Below are 24,630 nucleotides of genomic sequence, written 5' to 3'. Positions count from 1 at the left end.
TATTGAAAACAAACTATCCATCGCCAACGACATCCCGTATTCCCAAGCGGTCACCCTTCCAAGTACTAACGGGACTCGATGTAACTTAACTTCTGGGAGCTGACGAGACCAGGTGCGTTCTACGTGATATGGCCGTTGACATTCAAAAATGAAAATTTACCCTCCCAGTCCCAATGGATGAATAGAAAATCACTTCAAAGTGACAGAAATGTTTGTTCATTGAATTTGGACTGGTAACCATCGCGAATAAAAAGCGCGATCAACTTTGAAAAACTCGCAATGAAATTCATCCAGAATCATTCCTATAGATGAATTGAACCTATCCCTATGTCATTGAAATTTTTGATCTACGAATTTGGACTGTTAACCATCGCGATTAAATAACGCGATAAAATTTGACAAACTCTCAATGGAATTGATCCAGAATCATTCTTATAGATGAATTGAACCTATCTCTAAGGCATTGAAATGTTTCATCTACGAAATTGGACTGGTAACCATCGTGATTGAAAAAAAATTTCAAGAAATTTGTTATTGAAAACAAACTATCCATCGCCAACGACATCCCGTATTCCCAAGCGGTCACCCTTCCAAGTACTAACGGGACTCGACGTAACTTAACTTCTGGGAGCTGACGAGACCAGGTGCGTTCTACGTGATATGGCCGTTGACATTCAAAAATGAAAATTTACCCTCCCAGTCCCAATGGATGAATAGAAAATCACTTCAAAGTGACAGAAATGTTTGTTCATTGAATTTGGACTGGTAACCATCGCGAATAAAAAGCGCGATCAACTTTGAAAAACTCGCAATGAAATTCATCCAGAATCATTCCTATAGATGAATTGAACCTATCCCTATGTCATTGAAATTTTTGATCTACGAATTTGGACTGGTAACCATTGCGATTAAAAAACGCGATAAAATTTGACAATTTCTCAATGGAATTGATCCAGAATCATTCTTATAGATGCATTGAACCTATCTCTAAGGCATTGAAATGTTTCATCTACGAAATTGGACTAGTAACCATCGTTATTGAAAAAAAATTTCAAGAAATTTGTTATTGAAAACAAACTATCCATCGCCAACGACATCCCGTATTCCCAAGCGGTCACCCTTCCAAGTACTAACGGGACTCGACGTAACTTAACTTCTGGGAGCTGACGAGACCAGGTGCGTTCTACGTGATATGGCCGTTGACATTCAAAAATGAAAATTTACCCTCCCAGTCCCAATGGATGAATAGAAAATCACTTCAAAGTGACAGAAATGTTTGTTCATTGAATTTGGACTGGTAACCATCGCGAATAAAAAGCGCGATCAACTTTGAAAAACTCGCAATGAAATTCATCCAGAATCATTCTTATAGATGCATTGAACCTATCTCTAAGGCATTGAAATGTTTCATCTACGAAATTGGACTAGTAACCATCGTTATTGAAAAAAAATTTCAAGAAATTTGTTATTGAAAACAAACTATCCATCGCCAACGACATCCCGTATTCCCAAGCGGTCACCCTTCCAAGTACTAACGGGACTCGATGTAACTTAACTTCTGGGAGCTGACGAGACCAGGTGCGTTCTACGTGATATGGCCGTTGACATTCAAAAATGAAAATTTACCCTCCCAGTCCCAATGGATGAATAGAAAATCACTTCAAAGTGACAGAAATGTTTGTTCATTGAATTTGGACTGGTAACCATCGCGAATAAAAAGCGCGATCAACTTTGAAAAACTCGCAATGAAATTCATCCAGAATCATTCCTATAGATGAATTGAACCTATCCCTATGTCATTGAAATTTTTGATCTACGAATTTGGACTGTTAACCATCGCGATTAAATAACGCGATAAAATTTGACAAACTCTCAATGGAATTGATCCAGAATCATTCTTATAGATGAATTGAACCTATCTCTAAGGCATTGAAATGTTTCATCTACGAAATTGGACTGGTAACCATCGTGATTGAAAAAAAATGTCAAGAAATTTGTTATTGAAAACAAACTATCCATCGCCAACGACATCCCGTATTCCCAAGCGGTCACCCTTCCAAGTACTAACGGGACTCGACGTAACTTAACTTCTGGGAGCTGACGAGACCAGGTGCGTTCTACGTGATATGGCCGTTGACATTCAAAAATGAAAATTTACCCTCCCAGTCCCAATGGATGAATAGAAAATCACTTCAAAGTGACAGAAATGTTTGTTCATTGAATTTGGACTGGTAACCATCGCGAATAAAAAGCGCGATCAACTTTGAAAAACTCGCAATTAAATTCATCCAGAATCATTCCTATAGATGAATTGAACCTATCCCTATGTCATTGAAATTTTTGATCTACGAATTTGGACTGTTAACCATCGCGATTAAATAACGCGATAAAATTTGACAAACTCTCAATGGAATTGATCCAGAATCATTCTTATAGATGAATTGAACCTATCTCTAAGGCATTGAAATGTTTCATCTACGAAATTGGACTGGTAACCATCGTGATTGAAAAAAAATTTCAAGAAATTTGTTATTGAAAACAAACTATCCATCGCCAACGACATCCCGTATTCCCAAGCGGTCACCCTTCCAAGTACTAACGGGACTCGACGTAACTTAACTTCTGGGAGCTGACGAGACCAGGTGCGTTCTACGTGATATGGCCGTTGACATTCAAAAATGAAAATTTACCCTCCCAGTCCCAATGGATGAATAGAAAATCACTTCAAAGTGACAGAAATGTTTGTTCATTGAATTTGGACTGGTAACCATCGCGAATAAAAAGCGCGATCAACTTTGAAAAACTCGCAATGAAATTCATCCAGAATCATTCCTATAGATGAATTGAACCTATCCCTATGTCATTGAAATTTTTGATCTACGAATTTGGACTGTTAACCATCGCGATTAAATAACGCGATAAAATTTGACAAACTCTCAATGGAATTGATCCAGAATCATTCTTATAGATGAATTGAACCTATCTCTAAGGCATTGAAATGTTTCATCTACGAAATTGGACTGGTAACCATCGTGATTGAAAAAAAATGTCAAGAAATTTGTTATTGAAAACAAACTATCCATCGCCAACGACATCCCGTATTCCCAAGCGGTCACCCTTCCAAGTACTAACGGGACTCGACGTAACTTAACTTCTGGGAGCTGACGAGACCAGGTGCGTTCTACGTGATATGGCCGTTGACATTCAAAAATGAAAATTTACCCTCCCAGTCCCAATGGATGAATAGAAAATCACTTCAAAGTGACAGAAATGTTTGTTCATTGAATTTGGACTGGTAACCATCGCGAATAAAAAGCGCGATCAACTTTGAAAAACTCGCAATTAAATTCATCCAGAATCATTCCTATAGATGAATTGAACCTATCCCTATGTCATTGAAATTTTTGATCTACGAATTTGGACTGGTAACCATTGCGATTAAAAAACGCGATAAAATTTGAAAAACATCATTCTTATAGATGAATTGAACCTATCTCTAAGGCATTGAAATGTTTCATCTACGAAATTGGACTGGTAACCATCGTGATTGAAAAAAAATTTCAAGAAATTTGTTATTGAAAACAAACTATCCATCGCCAACGACATCCCGTATTCCCAAGCGGTCACCCTTCCAAGCACTAACGGGACTCGACGTAACTTAACTTCTGGGAGCTGACGAGACCAGGTGCGTTCTAAGTGATATGGCCGTTGACATTCAAAAATGAAAATTTACCCTCCCAGTCCCAATGGATGAATAGAAAATCACTTCAAAGTGACAGAAATGTTTGTTCATTGAATTTGGACTGGTAACCATCGCGAATGAAAAGCGCGATCAACTTTGAAAAACTCGCAATGAAATTCATCCAGAATCATTCCTATAGATGAATTGAACCTATCCCTATGTCATTGAAATTTTTGATCTACGAATTTGGACTGTTAACCATCGCGATTAAATAACGCGATAAAATTTGACAAACTCTCAATGGAATTGATCCAGAATCATTCTTATAGATGAATTGAACCTATCTCTAAGGCATTGAAATGTTTCATCTACGAAATTGGACTGGTAACCATCGTGATTGAAAAAAAATTTCAAGAAATTTGTTATTGAAAACAAACTATCCATCGCCAACGACATCCCGTATTCCCAAGCGGTCACCCTTCCAAGTACTAACGGGACTCGACGTAACTTAACTTCTGGGAGCTGACGAGACCAGGTGCGTTCTACGTGATATGGCCGTTGACATTCAAAAATGAAAATTTACCCTCCCAGTCCCAATGGATGAATAGAAAATCACTTCAAAGTGACAGAAATGTTTGTTCATTGAATTTGGACTGGTAACCATCGCGAATAAAAAGCGCGATCAACTTTGAAAAACTCGCAATGAAATTCATCCAGAATCATTCCTATAGATGAATTGAACCTATCCCTATGTCATTGAAATTTTTGATCTACGAATTTGGACTGGTAACCATTGCGATTAAAAAACGCGATAAAATTTGAAAAACATCATTCTTATAGATGAATTGAACCTATCTCTAAGGCATTGAAATGTTTCATCTACGAAATTGGACTGGTAACCATCGTGATTGAAAAAAAATTTCAAGAAATTTGTTATTGAAAACAAACTATCCATCGCCAACGACATCCCGTATTCCCAAGCGGTCACCCTTCCAAGCACTAACGGGACTCGACGTAACTTAACTTCTGGGAGCTGACGAGACCAGGTGCGTTCTAAGTGATATGGCCGTTGACATTCAAAAATGAAAATTTACCCTCCCAGTCCCAATGGATGAATAGAAAATCACTTCAAAGTGACAGAAATGTTTGTTCATTGAATTTGGACTGGTAACCATCGCGAATGAAAAGCGCGATCAACTTTGAAAAACTCGCAATGAAATTCATCCAGAATCATTCCTATAGATGAATTGAACCTATCCCTATGTCATTGAAATTTTTGATCTACGAATTTGGACTGGTAACCATTGCGATTAAAAAACGCGATAAAATTTGAAAAACATCATTCTTATAGATGAATTGAACCTATCTCTAAGGCATTGAAATGTTTCATCTACGAAATTGGACTGGTAACCATCGTGATTGAAAAAAAATTTCAAGAAATTTGTTATTGAAAACAAACTATCCATCGCCAACGACATCCCGTATTCCCAAGCGGTCACCCTTCCAAGCACTAACGGGACTCGACGTAACTTAACTTCTGGGAGCTGACGAGACCAGGTGCGTTCTAAGTGATATGGCCGTTGACATTCAAAAATGAAAATTTACCCTCCCAGTCCCAATGGATGAATAGAAAATCACTTCAAAGTGACAGAAATGTTTGTTCATTGAATTTGGACTGGTAACCATCGCGAATGAAAAGCGCGATCAACTTTGAAAAACTCGCAATGAAATTCATCCAGAATCATTCCTATAGATGAATTGAACCTATCCCTATGTCATTGAAATTTTTGATCTACGAATTTGGACTGGTAACCATTGCGATTAAAAAACGCGATAAAATTTGAAAAACATCATTCTTATAGATGAATTGAACCTATCTCTAAGGCATTGAAATGTTTCATCTACGAAATTGGACTGGTAACCATCGTGATTGAAAAAAAATTTCAAGAAATTTGTTATTGAAAACAAACTATCCATCGCCAACGACATCCCGTATTCCCAAGCGGTCACCCTTCCAAGCACTAACGGGACTCGACGTAACTTAACTTCTGGGAGCTGACGAGACCAGGTGCGTTCTAAGTGATATGGCCGTTGACATTCAAAAATGAAAATTTACCCTCCCAGTCCCAATGGATGAATAGAAAATCACTTCAAAGTGACAGAAATGTTTGTTCATTGAATTTGGACTGGTAACCATCGCGAATGAAAAGCGCGATCAACTTTGAAAAACTCGCAATGAAATTCATCCAGAATCATTCCTATAGATGAATTGAACCTATCCCTATGTCATTGAAATTTTTGATCTACGAATTTGGACTGTTAACCATCGCGATTAAATAACGCGATAAAATTTGACAAACTCTCAATGGAATTGATCCAGAATCATTCTTATAGATGAATTGAACCTATCTCTAAGGCATTGAAATGTTTCATCTACGAAATTGGACTGGTAACCATCGTGATTGAAAAAAAATTTCAAGAAATTTGTTATTGAAAACAAACTATCCATCGCCAACGACATCCCGTATTCCCAAGCGGTCACCCTTCCAAGTACTAACGGGACTCGACGTAACTTAACTTCTGGGAGCTGACGAGACCAGGTGCGTTCTACGTGATATGGCCGTTGACATTCAAAAATGAAAATTTACCCTCCCAGTCCCAATGGATGAATAGAAAATCACTTCAAAGTGACAGAAATGTTTGTTCATTGAATTTGGACTGGTAACCATCGCGAATAAAAAGCGCGATCAACTTTGAAAAACTCGCAATGAAATTCATCCAGAATCATTCCTATAGATGAATTGAACCTATCCCTATGTCATTGAAATTTTTGATCTACGAATTTGGACTGTTAACCATCGCGATTAAATAACGCGATAAAATTTGACAAACTCTCAACGGAATTGATCCAGAATCATTCCTATAAATGAATTGAACCTATCCCTATGTCATTGAAATTTTTGATCTACGAATTTGGACTGGTAACCATTGCGATTAAAAAACGCGATAAAATTTGAAAAACATCATTCTTATAGATGAATTGAACCTATCTCTAAGGCATTGAAATGTTTCATCTACGAAATTGGACTGGTAACCATCGTTATTGAAAAAAAATTTCAAGAAATTTTTTATTGAAAACAAACTATTCATCGCCAACAACATCCCGTATTCCCAAGCGGTCACCCTTCCAAGTACTAACGGGACTCGACGTAACTTAACTTCTGGGAGCTGACGAGACCAGGTGCGTTCTACGTGATATGGCCGTTGACATTCAAAAATGAAAATTTACCCTCCCAGTCCCAATGGATGAATAGAAAATCACTTCAAAGTGACAGAAATGTTTGTTCATTGAATTTGGACTGGTAACCATCGCGAATAAAAAGCGCGATCAACTTTGAAAAACTCGCAATGAAATTCATCCAGAATCATTCCTATAGATGAATTGAACCTATCCCTATGTCATTGAAATTTTTGATCTACGAATTTGGACTGGTAACCATTGCGATTAAAAAACGCGATAAAATTTGAAAAACATCATTCTTATAGATGAATTGAACCTATCTCTAAGGCATTGAAATGTTTCATCTACGAAATTGGACTGGTAACCATCGTGATTGAAAAAAAATTTCAAGAAATTTGTTATTGAAAACAAACTATCCATCGCCAACGACATCCCGTATTCCCAAGCGGTCACCCTTCCAAGCACTAACGGGACTCGACGTAACTTAACTTCTGGGAGCTGACGAGACCAGGTGCGTTCTAAGTGATATGGCCGTTGACATTCAAAAATGAAAATTTACCCTCCCAGTCCCAATGGATGAATAGAAAATCACTTCAAAGTGACAGAAATGTTTGTTCATTGAATTTGGACTGGTAACCATCGCGAATGAAAAGCGCGATCAACTTTGAAAAACTCGCAATGAAATTCATCCAGAATCATTCCTATAGATGAATTGAACCTATCCCTATGTCATTGAAATTTTTGATCTACGAATTTGGACTGGTAACCATTGCGATTAAAAAACGCGATAAAATTTGAAAAACATCATTCTTATAGATGAATTGAACCTATCTCTAAGGCATTGAAATGTTTCATCTACGAAATTGGACTGGTAACCATCGTGATTGAAAAAAAATTTCAAGAAATTTGTTATTGAAAACAAACTATCCATCGCCAACGACATCCCGTATTCCCAAGCGGTCACCCTTCCAAGCACTAACGGGACTCGACGTAACTTAACTTCTGGGAGCTGACGAGACCAGGTGCGTTCTAAGTGATATGGCCGTTGACATTCAAAAATGAAAATTTACCCTCCCAGTCCCAATGGATGAATAGAAAATCACTTCAAAGTGACAGAAATGTTTGTTCATTGAATTTGGACTGGTAACCATCGCGAATGAAAAGCGCGATCAACTTTGAAAAACTCGCAATGAAATTCATCCAGAATCATTCCTATAGATGAATTGAACCTATCCCTATGTCATTGAAATTTTTGATCTACGAATTTGGACTGGTAACCATTGCGATTAAAAAACGCGATAAAATTTGACAAACTCTCAATGGAATTGATCCAGAATCATTCTAATAGATGAATTGAACCTATCTCTAAGGCATTGAAATGTTTCATCTACGAAATTGGACTGTTAACCATCGCGATTAAATAACGCGATAAAATTTGACAAACTCTCAATGGAATTGATCCAGAATCATTCTTATAGATGAATTGAACCTATCTCTAAGGCATTGAAATGTTTCATCTACGAAATTGGACTGGTAACCATCGTGATTGAAAAAAAATTTCAAGAAATTTGTTATTGAAAACAAACTATCCATCGCCAACGACATCCCGTATTCCCAAGCGGTCACCCTTCCAAGTACTAACGGGACTCGACGTAACTTAACTTCTGGGAGCTGACGAGACCAGGTGCGTTCTACGTGATATGGCCGTTGACATTCAAAAATGAAAATTTACCCTCCCAGTCCCAATGGATGAATAGAAAATCACTTCAAAGTGACAGAAATGTTTGTTCATTGAATTTGGACTGGTAACCATCGCGAATAAAAAGCGCGATCAACTTTGAAAAACTCGCAATGAAATTCATCCAGAATCATTCCTATAGATGAATTGAACCTATCCCTATGTCATTGAAATTTTTGATCTACGAATTTGGACTGGTAACCATTGCGATTAAAAAACGCGATAAAATTTGAAAAACATCATTCTTATAGATGAATTGAACCTATCTCTAAGGCATTGAAATGTTTCATCTACGAAATTGGACTGGTAACCATCGTGATTGAAAAAAAATTTCAAGAAATTTGTTATTGAAAACAAACTATCCATCGCCAACGACATCCCGTATTCCCAAGCGGTCACCCTTCCAAGCACTAACGGGACTCGACGTAACTTAACTTCTGGGAGCTGACGAGACCAGGTGCGTTCTAAGTGATATGGCCGTTGACATTCAAAAATGAAAATTTACCCTCCCAGTCCCAATGGATGAATAGAAAATCACTTCAAAGTGACAGAAATGTTTGTTCATTGAATTTGGACTGGTAACCATCGCGAATGAAAAGCGCGATCAACTTTGAAAAACTCGCAATGAAATTCATCCAGAATCATTCCTATAGATGAATTGAACCTATCCCTATGTCATTGAAATTTTTGATCTACGAATTTGGACTGGTAACCATTGCGATTAAAAAACGCGATAAAATTTGACAAACTCTCAATGGAATTGATCCAGAATCATTCTAATAGATGAATTGAACCTATCTCTAAGGCATTGAAATGTTTCATCTACGAAATTGGACTGTTAACCATCGCGATTAAATAACGCGATAAAATTTGACAAACTCTCAATGGAATTGATCCAGAATCATTCTTATAGATGAATTGAACCTATCTCTAAGGCATTGAAATGTTTCATCTACGAAATTGGACTGGTAACCATCGTGATTGAAAAAAAATTTCAAGAAATTTGTTATTGAAAACAAACTATCCATCGCCAACGACATCCCGTATTCCCAAGCGGTCACCCTTCCAAGTACTAACGGGACTCGACGTAACTTAACTTCTGGGAGCTGACGAGACCAGGTGCGTTCTACGTGATATGGCCGTTGACATTCAAAAATGAAAATTTACCCTCCCAGTCCCAATGGATGAATAGAAAATCACTTCAAAGTGACAGAAATGTTTGTTCATTGAATTTGGACTGGTAACCATCGCGAATAAAAAGCGCGATCAACTTTGAAAAACTCGCAATGAAATTCATCCAGAATCATTCCTATAGATGAATTGAACCTATCCCTATGTCATTGAAATTTTTGATCTACGAATTTGGACTGGTAACCATTGCGATTAAAAAACGCGATAAAATTTGAAAAACATCATTCTTATAGATGAATTGAACCTATCTCTAAGGCATTGAAATGTTTCATCTACGAAATTGGACTGGTAACCATCGTGATTGAAAAAAAATTTCAAGAAATTTGTTATTGAAAACAAACTATCCATCGCCAACGACATCCCGTATTCCCAAGCGGTCACCCTTCCAAGCACTAACGGGACTCGACGTAACTTAACTTCTGGGAGCTGACGAGACCAGGTGCGTTCTTAGTGATATGGCCGTTGACATTCAAAAATGAAAATTTACCCTCCCAGTCCCAATGGATGAATAGAAAATCACTTCAAAGTGACAGAAATGTTTGTTCATTGAATTTGGACTGGTAACCATCGCGAATGAAAAGCGCGATCAACTTTGAAAAACTCGCAATGAAATTCATCCAGAATCATTCCTATAGATGAATTGAACCTATCCCTATGTCATTGAAATTTTTGATCTACGAATTTGGACTGTTAACCATCGCGATTAAATAACGCGATAAAATTTGACAAACTCTCAATGGAATTGATCCAGAATCATTCTTATAGATGAATTGAACCTATCTCTAAGGCATTGAAATGTTTCATCTACGAAATTGGACTGGTAACCATCGTGATTGAAAAAAAATTTCAAGAAATTTGTTATTGAAAACAAACTATCCATCGCCAACGACATCCCGTATTCCCAAGCGGTCACCCTTCCAAGCACTAACGGGACTCGACGTAACTTAACTTCTGGGAGCTGACGAGACCAGGTGCGTTCTTAGTGATATGGCCGTTGACATTCAAAAATGAAAATTTACCCTCCCAGTCCCAATGGATGAATAGAAAATCACTTCAAAGTGACAGAAATGTTTGTTCATTGAATTTGGACTGGTAACCATCGCGAATGAAAAGCGCGATCAACTTTGAAAAACTCGCAATGAAATTCATCCAGAATCATTCCTATAGATGAATTGAACCTATCCCTATGTCATTGAAATTTTTGATCTACGAATTTGGACTGTTAACCATCGCGATTAAATAACGCGATAAAATTTGACAAACTCTCAATGGAATTGATCCAGAATCATTCTTATAGATGAATTGAACCTATCTCTAAGGCATTGAAATGTTTCATCTACGAAATTGGACTGGTAACCATCGTGATTGAAAAAAAATTTCAAGAAATTTGTTATTGAAAACAAACTATCCATCGCCAACGACATCCCGTATTCCCAAGCGGTCACCCTTCCAAGTACTAACGGGACTCGACGTAACTTAACTTCTGGGAGCTGACGAGACCAGGTGCGTTCTACGTGATATGGCCGTTGACATTCAAAAATGAAAATTTACCCTCCCAGTCCCAATGGATGAATAGAAAATCACTTCAAAGTGACAGAAATGTTTGTTCATTGAATTTGGACTGGTAACCATCGCGAATAAAAAGCGCGATCAACTTTGAAAAACTCGCAATGAAATTCATCCAGAATCATTCCTATAGATGAATTGAACCTATCCCTATGTCATTGAAATTTTTGATCTACGAATTTGGACTGTTAACCATCGCGATTAAATAACGCGATAAAATTTGACAAACTCTCAACGGAATTGATCCAGAATCATTCCTATAAATGAATTGAACCTATCCCTATGTCATTGAAATTTTTGATCTACGAATTTGGACTGGTAACCATTGCGATTAAAAAACGCGATAAAATTTGAAAAACATCATTCTTATAGATGAATTGAACCTATCTCTAAGGCATTGAAATGTTTCATCTACGAAATTGGACTGGTAACCATCGTTATTGAAAAAAATTTCAAGAAATTTTTTATTGAAAACAAACTATTCATCGCCAACAACATCCCGTATTCCCAAGCGGTCACCCTTCCAAGTACTAACGGGACTCGACGTAACTTAACTTCTGGGAGCTGACGAGACCAGGTGCGTTCTACGTGATATGGCCGTTGACATTCAAAAATGAAAATTTACCCTCCCAGTCCCAATGGATGAATAGAAAATCACTTCAAAGTGACAGAAATGTTTGTTCATTGAATTTGGACTGGTAACCATCGCGAATAAAAAGCGCGATCAACTTTGAAAAACTCGCAATGAAATTCATCCAGAATCATTCCTATAGATGAATTGAACCTATCCCTATGTCATTGAAATTTTTGATCTACGAATTTGGACTGGTAACCATTGCGATTAAAAAACGCGATAAAATTTAAAAAACATCATTCTTATAGATGAATTGAACCTATCTCTAAGGCATTGAAATGTTTCATCTACGAAATTGGACTGGTAACCATCGTGATTGAAAAAAAATTTCAAGAAATTTGTTATTGAAAACAAACTATCCATCGCCAACGACATCCCGTATTCCCAAGCGGTCACCCTTCCAAGCACTAACGGGACTCGACGTAACTTAACTTCTGGGAGCTGACGAGACCAGGTGCGTTCTAAGTGATATGGCCGTTGACATTCAAAAATGAAAATTTACCCTCCCAGTCCCAATGGATGAATAGAAAATCACTTCAAAGTGACAGAAATGTTTGTTCATTGAATTTGGACTGGTAACCATCGCGAATGAAAAGCGCGATCAACTTTGAAAAACTCGCAATGAAATTCATCCAGAATCATTCCTATAGATGAATTGAACCTATCCCTATGTCATTGAAATTTTTGATCTACGAATTTGGACTGGTAACCATTGCGATTAAAAAACGCGATAAAATTTGAAAAACATCATTCTTATAGATGAATTGAACCTATCTCTAAGGCATTGAAATGTTTCATCTACGAAATTGGACTGGTAACCATCGTGATTGAAAAAAAATTTCAAGAAATTTGTTATTGAAAACAAACTATCCATCGCCAACGACATCCCGTATTCCCAAGCGGTCACCCTTCCAAGCACTAACGGGACTCGACGTAACTTAACTTCTGGGAGCTGACGAGACCAGGTGCGTTCTTAGTGATATGGCCGTTGACATTCAAAAATGAAAATTTACCCTCCCAGTCCCAATGGATGAATAGAAAATCACTTCAAAGTGACAGAAATGTTTGTTCATTGAATTTGGACTGGTAACCATCGCGAATGAAAAGCGCGATCAACTTTGAAAAACTCGCAATGAAATTCATCCAGAATCATTCCTATAGATGAATTGAACCTATCCCTATGTCATTGAAATTTTTGATCTACGAATTTGGACTGTTAACCATCGCGATTAAATAACGCGATAAAATTTGACAAACTCTCAATGGAATTGATCCAGAATCATTCTTATAGATGAATTGAACCTATCTCTAAGGCATTGAAATGTTTCATCTACGAAATTGGACTGGTAACCATCGTGATTGAAAAAAAATTTCAAGAAATTTGTTATTGAAAACAAACTATCCATCGCCAACGACATCCCGTATTCCCAAGCGGTCACCCTTCCAAGTACTAACGGGACTCGACGTAACTTAACTTCTGGGAGCTGACGAGACCAGGTGCGTTCTACGTGATATGGCCGTTGACATTCAAAAATGAAAATTTACCCTCCCAGTCCCAATGGATGAATAGAAAATCACTTCAAAGTGACAGAAATGTTTGTTCATTGAATTTGGACTGGTAACCATCGCGAATAAAAAGCGCGATCAACTTTGAAAAACTCGCAATGAAATTCATCCAGAATCATTCCTATAGATGAATTGAACCTATCCCTATGTCATTGAAATTTTTGATCTACGAATTTGGACTGTTAACCATCGCGATTAAATAACGCGATAAAATTTGACAAACTCTCAATGGAATTGATCCAGAATCATTCTTATAGATGAATTGAACCTATCTCTAAGGCATTGAAATGTTTCATCTACGAAATTGGACTGGTAACCATCGTGATTGAAAAAAAATTTCAAGAAATTTGTTATTGAAAACAAACTATCCATCGCCAACGACATCCCGTATTCCCAAGCGGTCACCCTTCCAAGCACTAACGGGACTCGACGTAACTTAACTTCTGGGAGCTGACGAGACCAGGTGCGTTCTTAGTGATATGGCCGTTGACATTCAAAAATGAAAATTTACCCTCCCAGTCCCAATGGATGAATAGAAAATCACTTCAAAGTGACAGAAATGTTTGTTCATTGAATTTGGACTGGTAACCATCGCGAATGAAAAGCGCGATCAACTTTGAAAAACTCGCAATGAAATTCATCCAGAATCATTCCTATAGATGAATTGAACCTATCCCTATGTCATTGAAATTTTTGATCTACGAATTTGGACTGTTAACCATCGCGATTAAATAACGCGATAAAATTTGACAAACTCTCAACGGAATTGATCCAGAATCATTCCTATAAATGAATTGAACCTATCCCTATGTCATTGAAATTTTTGATCTACGAATTTGGACTGGTAACCATTGCGATTAAAAAACGCGATAAAATTTGAAAAACATCATTCTTATAGATGAATTGAACCTATCTCTAAGGCATTGAAATGTTTCATCTACGAAATTGGACTGGTAACCATCGTTATTGAAAAAAATTTCAAGAAATTTTTTATTGAAAACAAACTATTCATCGCCAACAACATCCCGTATTCCCAAGCGGTCACCCTTCCAAGTACTAACGGGACTCGACGTAACTTAACTTCTGGGAGCTGACGAGACCAGGTGCGTTCTACGTGATATGGCCGTTGACATTCAAAAATGAAAATTTACCCTCCCAGTCCCAATGGATGAATAGAAAATCACTTCAAAGTGACAGAAATGTTTGTTCATTGAATTTGGACTGGTAACCATCGCGAATAAAAAGCGCGATCAACTTTGAAAAACTCGCAATGAAATTCATCCAGAATCATTCCTATAGATGAATTGAACCTATCCCTATGTCATTGAAATTTTTGATCTACGAATTTGGACTGGTAACCATTGCGATTAAAAAACGCGATAAAATTTAAAAAACATCATTCTTATAGATGAATTGAACCTATCTCTAAGGCATTGAAATGTTTCATCTACGAAATTGGACTGGTAACCATCGTGATTGAAAAAAAATTTCAAGAAATTTGTTATTGAAAACAAACTATCCATCGCCAACGACATCCCGTATTCCCAAGCGGTCACCCTTCCAAGCACTAACGGGACTCGACGTAACTTAACTTCTGGGAGCTGACGAGACCAGGTGCGTTCTAAGTGATATGGCCGTTGACATTCAAAAATGAAAATTTACCCTCCCAGTCCCAATGGATGAATAGAAAATCACTTCAAAGTGACAGAAATGTTTGTTCATTGAATTTGGACTGGTAACCATCGCGAATGAAAAGCGCGATCAACTTTGAAAAACTCGCAATGAAATTCATCCAGAATCATTCCTATAGATGAATTGAACCTATCCCTATGTCATTGAAATTTTTGATCTACGAATTTGGACTGGTAACCATTGCGATTAAAAAACGCGATAAAATTTGAAAAACATCATTCTTATAGATGAATTGAACCTATCTCTAAGGCATTGAAATGTTTCATCTACGAAATTGGACTGGTAACCATCGTGATTGAAAAAAAATTTCAAGAAATTTGTTATTGAAAACAAACTATCCATCGCCAACGACATCCCGTATTCCCAAGCGGTCACCCTTCCAAGCACTAACGGGACTCGACGTAACTTAACTTCTGGGAGCTGACGAGACCAGGTGCGTTCTTAGTGATATGGCCGTTGACATTCAAAAATGAAAATTTACCCTCCCAGTCCCAATGGATGAATAGAAAATCACTTCAAAGTGACAGAAATGTTTGTTCATTGAATTTGGACTGGTAACCATCGCGAATGAAAAGCGCGATCAACTTTGAAAAACTCGCAATGAAATTCATCCAGAATCATTCCTATAGATGAATTGAACCTATCCCTATGTCATTGAAATTTTTGATCTACGAATTTGGACTGTTAACCATCGCGATTAAATAACGCGATAAAATTTGACAAACTCTCAATGGAATTGATCCAGAATCATTCTTATAGATGAATTGAACCTATCTCTAAGGCATTGAAATGTTTCATCTACGAAATTGGACTGGTAACCATCGTGATTGAAAAAAAATTTCAAGAAATTTGTTATTGAAAACAAACTATCCATCGCCAACGACATCCCGTATTCCCAAGCGGTCACCCTTCCAAGTACTAACGGGACTCGACGTAACTTAACTTCTGGGAGCTGACGAGACCAGGTGCGTTCTACGTGATATGGCCGTTGACATTCAAAAATGAAAATTTACCCTCCCAGTCCCAATGGATGAATAGAAAATCACTTCAAAGTGACAGAAATGTTTGTTCATTGAATTTGGACTGGTAACCATCGCGAATAAAAAGCGCGATCAACTTTGAAAAACTCGCAATGAAATTCATCCAGAATCATTCCTATAGATGAATTGAACCTATCCCTATGTCATTGAAATTTTTGATCTACGAATTTGGACTGTTAACCATCGCGATTAAATAACGCGATAAAATTTGACAAACTCTCAACGGAATTGATCCAGAATCATTCCTATAAATGAATTGAACCTATCCCTATGTCATTGAAATTTTTGATCTACGAATTTGGACTGGTAACCATTGCGATTAAAAAACGCGATAAAATTTGAAAAACATCATTCTTATAGATGAATTGAACCTATCTCTAAGGCATTGAAATGTTTCATCTACGAAATTGGACTGGTAACCATCGTTATTGAAAAAAATTTCAAGAAATTTTTTATTGAAAACAAACTATTCATCGCCAACAACATCCCGTATTCCCAAGCGGTCACCCTTCCAAGTACTAACGGGACTCGACGTAACTTAACTTCTGGGAGCTGACGAGACCAGGTGCGTTCTACGTGATATGGCCGTTGACATTCAAAAATGAAAATTTACCCTCCCAGTCCCAATGGATGAATAGAAAATCACTTCAAAGTGACAGAAATGTTTGTTCATTGAATTTGGACTGGTAACCATCGCGAATAAAAAGCGCGATCAACTTTGAAAAACTCGCAATGAAATTCATCCAGAATCATTCCTATAGATGAATTGAACCTATCCCTATGTCATTGAAATTTTTGATCTACGAATTTGGACTGGTAACCATTGCGATTAAAAAACGCGATAAAATTTAAAAAACATCATTCTTATAGATGAATTGAACCTATCTCTAAGGCATTGAAATGTTTCATCTACGAAATTGGACTGGTAACCATCGTGATTGAAAATAAATTTCAAGAAATTTGTTATTGAAAACAAACTATCCATCGCCAACGACATCCCGTATTCCCAAGCGGTCACCCTTCCAAGCACTAACGGGACTCGACGTAACTTAACTTCTGGGAGCTGACGAGACCAGGTGCGTTCTAAGTGATATGGCCGTTGACATTCAAAAATGAAAATTTACCCTCCCAGTCCCAATGGATGAATAGAAAATCACTTCAAAGTGACAGAAATGTTTGTTCATTGAATTTGGACTGGTAACCATCGCGAATGAAAAGCGCGATCAACTTTGAAAAACTCGCAATGAAATTCATCCAGAATCATTCCTATAGATGAATTGAACCTATCCCTATGTCATTGAAATTTTTGATCTACGAATTTGGACTGGTAACCATTGCGATTAAAAAACGCGATAAAATTTGACAAACTCTCAATGGAATTGATCCAGAATCATTCTAATAGATGAATTGAACCTATCTCTAAGGCATTGAAATGTTTCATCTACGAAATTGGACTGGTAACCATCGTGATTGAAAAAAAATTTCAAGAAATTTGTTATTAAAAACAAACTATCCATCGCCAACGACATCCCGTATTCCCAAGCGGTCACCCTTCCAAGCACTAACGGGACTCGACGTAACTTAACTTCTGGGAGCTGACGAGACCAGGTGCGTTCTACGTGATATGGGTCGTCTGCTGGTCTGCGCCCTGAGAGGCTGCGTCCTAACGGGGCTCCCGATATTTTTCAGTTTTTTCTGTGTAACAACAGTGTGTCTTCTCTTTTTTGAACGGAATTTTGTGTGTGCTGGTAACTGTCTTTTTCTACTGCCTGATGGCTGACTTTTGCTGTTAATTATTATTAACTTTACTAAGCTGGCTGTCACTGTCAGTGCTCGCAATATGCCGTGGGCAGAATGTCGTCTGTTGTTCCTTTCTCTTCGTGACTCTCTCCTCCCTCCGCTGTCACCCAGTGCCACTGCCACTATTTTACGTCTGAGGCTTGACAAGGGCTCCAGTTTGACACCAATTAATTATCGTGGCTGCAGGAGTGGTGTTTGTGTGAAGAGATTGAGAGCATCAAAGAAGTTCCTGCCCATTGGTCTACTTAATGCGAGATCAGTTGCCTCAAAACCCGACGTTATCCACCACCATCTTCTCACTTTTGATCTTGATGTCCTTGCCATTACTGAGACCTGGCTTACACCTGAGCATGGAGATGAGATTTTGGCCAATACCATTCCTGAAGGTTACGTTGCTATCCATGTGCCAAGAGTTGGTCGACGAGGTGGTGGGATTGCTGTCATTCACCGTTCAACGATTTGTGTCAACCGTCTCCCCATTGTTTTTGAGTCACCATATTTTGAGCACTTAGCCATATCATTGACAGTAAATACTGTGTTTGTCAAAATTGCAATTATTTATCGACCACCTTCAGTGAGCTGTCCAAAGTTTCTCTCTGACTTTTCCGACTACCTTGAAATTCTCTCTGTCGGTGCTGGAAAACTCCTGATTCTTGGTGATTTTAATATCCATGTCGATGACAATGCATGTACTATTGGTCGTAAGTTCCTTGCTACTCTTGATTCCTTCGGCTTGTGCCAACATGTCTCCACACCGACTCACGTCTCTGGTCGCCTACTTGATTTGGTTCTCTCCCGTCTTGCTGATAACTTTGTCATGCATTGCTACACCTCTGATCTCATCAGTGACCATTTTGCTGTCCATACTCTTGTTAAAGTGCATCGACTGGTGCGTCCTCAAAAGACAGTGGTGTTTAGGAGGCTGAAGTCAATTGACCGTGAAGCCTTCGTTTCCGATCTTCTTGCCTCTTCAATATTCATCGATCCAGAGAACGACACTGCGAGTTTACTTGCCCAATATAACACCGATGTCCGGGCGGTTCTTGACAAGCACGCTCCCCTGATCACTAAGCGTCTTACGGTGAGACCTGACAATCCCTGGGACTGTGAAGAGATTCGTACCTGCCGGCGGAGCCTCAGGAGATGGGAGCGCAAATATCGTGCTAGGGGTCTTACCATCGACCGAGAGTGCCTTACTAACGCCCGTGAAGCTTTAAAGAAACTGATTTTCGAGAAGAAATCATCTTTCATCACTCAGAAGATAACCGAGTCTGCTGGTAAACGTTCTCTCTTCAAACTGGTCGACTCTTTTCTCCTTAAGAAGCCTGCACTGCGACTCCCGGATCATGACTCACTGTCATCTTTGGTAGAGCGATTCAGCGTCTATTTTGACACCAAGATCTCGACTATTCGTTCTGTCTTAGATTCCACTGACTCCTTTCCAAGTCTTGATGAATCTGTCAACCTGAAGTTCGATTTCTCTCTGTTTCGGCCCATCACTATCTGCGAGACAGTTGCTCTGATCATGTCGTGCCCAGCAAAGTCTTCACCACTGGACCCTCTTCCAACTTCCCTCCTTAAGGAATTCGTAGACGTCCTGGCTATTCCAATCACGACCATAATAAACCTGTCTCTCTCTAGTGGCGTTTTTCCGAAGGGGATGAAAATCGCTTTCATCACACCACTTCTGAAGAAACCTAGCTTATGTCCCGACGATCTGTCAAATTACCGGCCAGTGTCGAACCTGTCTTTTCTGTCTAAGCTCGTTGAGCGTGTCGCTGTGAAGCAACTCACCGCTCACCTCAACTTTTTCGACCTCTTCGCTCCGGTGCAATCTGCTTATCGTCGACATCATTCTCCAGAAACGGCACTCCTTCGAGTTGTCAACGACATGCGAATGGCCGTTGATGCTGGTGATGCTGTGCTACTTTCGTTGCTAGATCAAAGTGCTGCCTTTGACACTATCGATCACTCCACCTTATTGAATCGACTTTCCGTACGGTACGGGGTAACTGGAGTTGCGCTTTCTTGGTTCTCGTCCTATCTGTCGGACCGTTGTCAATCTGTCAGCCTCCGAGGTGTCTCATCCACTCCTAAACCTCTGAGATATGGTGTTCCTCAAGGATCGGTTCTCGGACCCATTCTTTACATCCTGTACACTGCACCAGTTTGCGACATTGCCAATCAACATAACGTCCCGGTTCATTTCTATGCAGATGATACCCAACACATGGTTCGCTTTGTGCTGAACTCTGACGGCTCCCCTCAGAAAGTTGCTTTTGCTACGTTATCGCGGTGCATTGCTGAGACGAAGGAATGGATGACGACAAACAAGCTGAAGCTGAATGAAGCAAAGACAGACTGTCTTCTCGTTTTCTCCGACTCATCACGTGTAAAGCCTATTAGCATGCCGCTAATGGTAGGTTCTTCTCCAGTTCTCCCGTCTACTTTGGTCCACTACCTTGGTGCTGGGCTTGACTCTCAGCTATCTATGGAAGCCCAAATTTTGGCCACCCGGAAGAAGGCTCTATTTCACCTCAGCCGTATTTCCCGGATGAAGAGATTTCTGTCAAAACCTGCCCTGGCTCAACTCCTTCATGCATTCGTTCTCTCTACTCTTGACTGCAACAACTCTCTTCTGGTCGGATGTCCTGAATCAAAGCTATGTGTGCTTCAAAAGGTCCAAAATTGGGCTGCTCGACTCGTGACTGGCTGCAATAGACGTGACCACATCACTCCGTGTCTTAAATCCCTTCATTGGCTTCCCGTCCGCCAACGCATTGATTTCAAGATATCGTTGCTTATGTTTAATTGCCTAAATGGTACTGCACCAAGCTATTTGACTTCCCTTATCGCGCGCTACGAGCCAACTAGTTCTCTTCGTCGTTTGTCCTCCCGTCCTGAGCTTGTTGTACCAAGAATCAAAACAAAGAAGTATGGCTCCACATCCTTCTCATATGCTGGCCCAGCAATCTGGAACGCATTGCCCTTTTCTGTGAGATCTTCTACAACGTTGGCACAGTTCCGCTCCTCCTTGAAAACCCATCTCTGTCGTGTTGCTTTTGAAACTGAAATTTATATGCTTCCTCTTCCCCAAGTCATTGCCGTGCCTTTGTCCATATTGTTTGTAAAAGTGCACGTTAAATATGTATTACATTATTATTATTATTATTATTATTATATGGCCGTTGACATTCAAAAATGAAAATTTACCCTCCCAGTCCCAATGGATGAATAGAAAATCACTTCAAAGTGACAGAAATGTTTGTTCATTGAATTTGGACTGGTAACCATCGCGAATAAAAAGCGCGATCAACTTTGAAAAACTCGCAATGAAATTCATCCAGAATCATTCCTATAGATGAATTGAACCTATCCCTATGTCATTGAAATTTTTGATCTACGAATTTGGACTGGTAACCATTGCGATTAAAAAACGCGATAAAATTTGAAAAACATCATTCTTATAGATGAATTGAACCTATCTCTAAGGCATTGAAATGTTTCATCTACGAAATTGGACTGGTAACCATCGTGATTGAAAAAAAATTTCAAGAAATTTGTTATTGAAAACAAACTATCCATCGCCAACGACATCCCGTATTCCCAAGCGGTCACCCTTCCAAGTACTAACGGGACTCGACGTAACTTAACTTCTGGGAGCTGACGAGACCAGGTGCGTTCTACGTGATATGGCCGTTGACATTCAAAAATGAAAATTTACCCTCCCAGTCCCAATGGATGAATAGAAAATCACTTCAAAGTGACAGAAATGTTTGTTCATTGAATTTGGACTGGTAACCATCGCAAATAAAAAGCGCGATCAACTTTGAAAAACTCGCAATGAAATTCATCCAGAATCATTCCTATAGATGAATTGAACCTATCCCTATGTCATTGAAATTTTTGATCTACGAATTTGGACTGGTAACCATTGCGATTAAAAAACGCGATAAAATTTGAAAAACATCATTCTTATAGATGAATTGAACCTATCTCTAAGGCATTGAAATGTTTCATCTACGAAATTGGACTGGTAACCATCGTGATTGAAAAAAAATTTCAAGAAATTTGTTATTGAAAACAAACTATCCATCGCCAACGACATCCCGTATTCCCAAGCGGTCACCCTTCCAAGCACTAACGGGACTCGACGTAACTTAACTTCTGGGAGCTGACGAGACCAGGTGCGTTCTACGTGATATGGCCGTTGACATTCAAAAATGAAAATTTACCCTCCCAGTCCCAATGGATGAATAGAAAATCACTTCAAAGTGACAGAAATGTTTGTTCATTGAATTTGGACTGGTAACCATCGCGAATAAAAAGCGCGATCAACTTTGAAAAACTCGCAATGAAATTCATCCAGAATCATTCCTATAGATGAATTGAACCTATCCCTATGTCATTGAAATTTTTGATCTACGAATTTGGACTGGTAACCATTGCGATTAAAAAACGCGATAAAATTTGACAAACTCTCAATGGAATTGATCCAGAATCATTCTAATAGATGAATTGAACCTATCTCTAAGGCATTGAAATGTTTCATCTACGAAATTGGACTGGTAACCATCGTGATTGAAAAAAAATTTCAAGAAATTTGTTATTGAAAACAAACTATCCATCGCCAACGACATCCCGTATTCCCAAGCGGTCACCCTTCCAAGTACTAACGGGACTCGACGTAACTTAACTTCTGGGAGCTGACGAGACCAGGTGCGTTCTACGTGCTATGGCCGTTGACATTCAAAAATGAAAATTCACCCTCCCAGTCCCAATGGATGAATAGAAAATCACTTCAAAGTGACAGAAATGTTTGTTCATTGAATTTGGACTGGTAACCATCGCGAATAAAAAGCGCGATCAACTTTGAAAAACTCGCAATGAAATTCATCCAGAATCATTCCTATAGATGAATTGAACCTATCCCTATGTCATTGAAATTTTTGATCTACGAATTTGGACTGGTAACCATTGCGATTAAAAAACGCGATAAAATTTGAAAAACATCATTCTTATAGATGAATTGAACCTATCTCTAAGGCATTGAAATGTTTCATCTACGAAATTGGACTGGTAACCATCGTGATTGAAAAAAAATTTCAAGAAATTTGTTATTGAAAACAAACTATCCATCGCCAACGACATCCCGTATTCCCAAGCGGTCACCCTTACAAGTACTAACGGGACTCGACGTAACTTAACTTCTGGGAGCTGACGAGACCAGGTGCGTTCTACGTGATATGGCCGTTGACATTCAAAAATGAAAATTTACCCTCCCAGTCCCAATGGATGAATAGAAAATCACTTCAAAGTGACAGAAATGTTTGTTCATTGAATTTGGACTGGTAACCATCGCGAATAAAAAGCGCGATCAACTTTGAAAAACTCGCAATGAAATTCATCCAGAATCATTCCTATAGATGAATTGAACCTATCCCTATGTCATTGAAATTTTTGATCTACGAATTTGGACTGGTAACCATTGCGATTAAAAAACGCGATAAAATTTGACAAACTCTCAATGGAATTGATCCAGAATCATTCTAATAGATGAATTGAACCTATCTCTAAGGCATTGAAATGTTTCATCTACGAAATTGGACTGGTAACCATCGTGATTGAAAAAAAATTTCAAGAAATTTGTTATTGAAAACAAACTATCCATCGCCAACGACATCCCGTATTCCCAAGCGGTCACCCTTCCAAGTACTAACGGGACTCGACGTAACTTAACTTCTGGGAGCTGACGAGACCAGGTGCGTTCTACGTGCTATAGCCGTTGACATTCAAAAATGAAAATTCACCCTCCCAGTCCCAATGGATGAATAGAAAATCACTTCAAAGTGACAGAAATGTTTGTTCATTGAATTTGGACTGGTAACCATCGCGAATAAAAAGCGCGATCAACTTTGAAAAACTCGCAATGAAATTCATCCAGAATCATTCCTATAGATGAATTGAACCTATCCCTATGTCATTGAAATTTTTGATCTACGAATTTGGACTGGTAACCATTGCGATTAAAAAACGCGATAAAATTTGAAAAACATCATTCTTATAGATGAATTGAACCTATCTCTAAGGCATTGAAATGTTTCATCTACGAAATTGGACTGGTAACCATCGTGATTGAAAAAAAATTTCAAGAAATTTGTTATTGAAAACAAACTATCCATCGCCAACGACATCCCGTATTCCCAAGCGGTCACCCTTCCAAGTACTAACGGGACTCGACGTAACTTAACTTCTGGGAGCTGACGAGACCAGGTGCGTTCTACGTGATATGGCCGTTGACATTCAAAAATGAAAATTTACCCTCCCAGTCCCAATGGATGAATAGAAAATCACTTCAAAGTGACAGAAATGTTTGTTCATTGAATTTGGACTGGTAACCATCGCGAATAAAAAGCGCGATCAACTTTGAAAAACTCGCAATGAAATTCATCCAGAATCATTCCTATAGATGAATTGAAC

At 38.6% G+C, this 24,630-nt stretch overlaps 40 pseudogenes; all 40 read right to left on the bottom strand.

Annotated features, from left to right (window-relative positions):
* Positions 1-21: 21 nt before the first annotated feature.
* Positions 22-140, bottom strand: LOC124335037 (annotated as a pseudogene).
* A 413-nt stretch (positions 141-553) lies between these two features.
* LOC124332292 lies at positions 554-672 on the bottom strand (annotated as a pseudogene).
* Positions 673-1,085: 413 nt separating this feature from the next.
* LOC124332291 lies at positions 1,086-1,204 on the bottom strand (annotated as a pseudogene).
* A 283-nt stretch (positions 1,205-1,487) lies between these two features.
* LOC124335036 lies at positions 1,488-1,606 on the bottom strand (annotated as a pseudogene).
* A 413-nt stretch (positions 1,607-2,019) lies between these two features.
* LOC124332290 lies at positions 2,020-2,138 on the bottom strand (annotated as a pseudogene).
* Positions 2,139-2,551: 413 nt separating this feature from the next.
* LOC124332288 lies at positions 2,552-2,670 on the bottom strand (annotated as a pseudogene).
* Positions 2,671-3,083: 413 nt separating this feature from the next.
* LOC124332287 lies at positions 3,084-3,202 on the bottom strand (annotated as a pseudogene).
* Positions 3,203-3,594: 392 nt separating this feature from the next.
* Positions 3,595-3,713, bottom strand: LOC124329908 (annotated as a pseudogene).
* A 413-nt stretch (positions 3,714-4,126) lies between these two features.
* Positions 4,127-4,245, bottom strand: LOC124332286 (annotated as a pseudogene).
* A 392-nt stretch (positions 4,246-4,637) lies between these two features.
* LOC124329907 lies at positions 4,638-4,756 on the bottom strand (annotated as a pseudogene).
* A 392-nt stretch (positions 4,757-5,148) lies between these two features.
* On the bottom strand, positions 5,149-5,267 carry LOC124329906 (annotated as a pseudogene).
* A 392-nt stretch (positions 5,268-5,659) lies between these two features.
* Positions 5,660-5,778, bottom strand: LOC124329905 (annotated as a pseudogene).
* A 413-nt stretch (positions 5,779-6,191) lies between these two features.
* LOC124332285 lies at positions 6,192-6,310 on the bottom strand (annotated as a pseudogene).
* A 522-nt stretch (positions 6,311-6,832) lies between these two features.
* On the bottom strand, positions 6,833-6,951 carry LOC124333538 (annotated as a pseudogene).
* A 392-nt stretch (positions 6,952-7,343) lies between these two features.
* On the bottom strand, positions 7,344-7,462 carry LOC124329904 (annotated as a pseudogene).
* A 392-nt stretch (positions 7,463-7,854) lies between these two features.
* Positions 7,855-7,973, bottom strand: LOC124329902 (annotated as a pseudogene).
* A 543-nt stretch (positions 7,974-8,516) lies between these two features.
* Positions 8,517-8,635, bottom strand: LOC124332284 (annotated as a pseudogene).
* Positions 8,636-9,027: 392 nt separating this feature from the next.
* LOC124329901 lies at positions 9,028-9,146 on the bottom strand (annotated as a pseudogene).
* A 543-nt stretch (positions 9,147-9,689) lies between these two features.
* On the bottom strand, positions 9,690-9,808 carry LOC124332282 (annotated as a pseudogene).
* Positions 9,809-10,200: 392 nt separating this feature from the next.
* LOC124330176 lies at positions 10,201-10,319 on the bottom strand (annotated as a pseudogene).
* A 413-nt stretch (positions 10,320-10,732) lies between these two features.
* LOC124330175 lies at positions 10,733-10,851 on the bottom strand (annotated as a pseudogene).
* A 413-nt stretch (positions 10,852-11,264) lies between these two features.
* LOC124332281 lies at positions 11,265-11,383 on the bottom strand (annotated as a pseudogene).
* A 521-nt stretch (positions 11,384-11,904) lies between these two features.
* Positions 11,905-12,023, bottom strand: LOC124333536 (annotated as a pseudogene).
* A 392-nt stretch (positions 12,024-12,415) lies between these two features.
* Positions 12,416-12,534, bottom strand: LOC124329900 (annotated as a pseudogene).
* A 392-nt stretch (positions 12,535-12,926) lies between these two features.
* LOC124330174 lies at positions 12,927-13,045 on the bottom strand (annotated as a pseudogene).
* A 413-nt stretch (positions 13,046-13,458) lies between these two features.
* LOC124332280 lies at positions 13,459-13,577 on the bottom strand (annotated as a pseudogene).
* Positions 13,578-13,990: 413 nt separating this feature from the next.
* LOC124330172 lies at positions 13,991-14,109 on the bottom strand (annotated as a pseudogene).
* A 521-nt stretch (positions 14,110-14,630) lies between these two features.
* LOC124333535 lies at positions 14,631-14,749 on the bottom strand (annotated as a pseudogene).
* Positions 14,750-15,141: 392 nt separating this feature from the next.
* LOC124329899 lies at positions 15,142-15,260 on the bottom strand (annotated as a pseudogene).
* Positions 15,261-15,652: 392 nt separating this feature from the next.
* Positions 15,653-15,771, bottom strand: LOC124330171 (annotated as a pseudogene).
* Positions 15,772-16,184: 413 nt separating this feature from the next.
* On the bottom strand, positions 16,185-16,303 carry LOC124332279 (annotated as a pseudogene).
* A 521-nt stretch (positions 16,304-16,824) lies between these two features.
* On the bottom strand, positions 16,825-16,943 carry LOC124333534 (annotated as a pseudogene).
* Positions 16,944-17,335: 392 nt separating this feature from the next.
* LOC124329898 lies at positions 17,336-17,454 on the bottom strand (annotated as a pseudogene).
* A 413-nt stretch (positions 17,455-17,867) lies between these two features.
* On the bottom strand, positions 17,868-17,987 carry LOC124330293 (annotated as a pseudogene).
* Positions 17,988-21,735: 3,748 nt separating this feature from the next.
* Positions 21,736-21,854, bottom strand: LOC124332278 (annotated as a pseudogene).
* Positions 21,855-22,246: 392 nt separating this feature from the next.
* On the bottom strand, positions 22,247-22,365 carry LOC124335235 (annotated as a pseudogene).
* Positions 22,366-22,778: 413 nt separating this feature from the next.
* LOC124335122 lies at positions 22,779-22,897 on the bottom strand (annotated as a pseudogene).
* A 392-nt stretch (positions 22,898-23,289) lies between these two features.
* LOC124334127 lies at positions 23,290-23,408 on the bottom strand (annotated as a pseudogene).
* A 413-nt stretch (positions 23,409-23,821) lies between these two features.
* LOC124329576 lies at positions 23,822-23,940 on the bottom strand (annotated as a pseudogene).
* A 392-nt stretch (positions 23,941-24,332) lies between these two features.
* LOC124332277 lies at positions 24,333-24,451 on the bottom strand (annotated as a pseudogene).
* Between the last annotated feature and the right edge of the window lie 179 nt (positions 24,452-24,630).

The sequence above is a fragment of the Daphnia pulicaria genome, chromosome 3 (genome assembly GCF_021234035.1).
Source record: "Daphnia pulicaria isolate SC F1-1A chromosome 3, SC_F0-13Bv2, whole genome shotgun sequence".
In the NCBI taxonomy this organism is placed as follows: Eukaryota; Metazoa; Arthropoda; class Branchiopoda; order Diplostraca; family Daphniidae; genus Daphnia; species Daphnia pulicaria.
The sequence above is the reverse complement of the archived record's forward strand: the minus strand, read 5'-3'. Positions and strand labels throughout refer to the sequence as shown.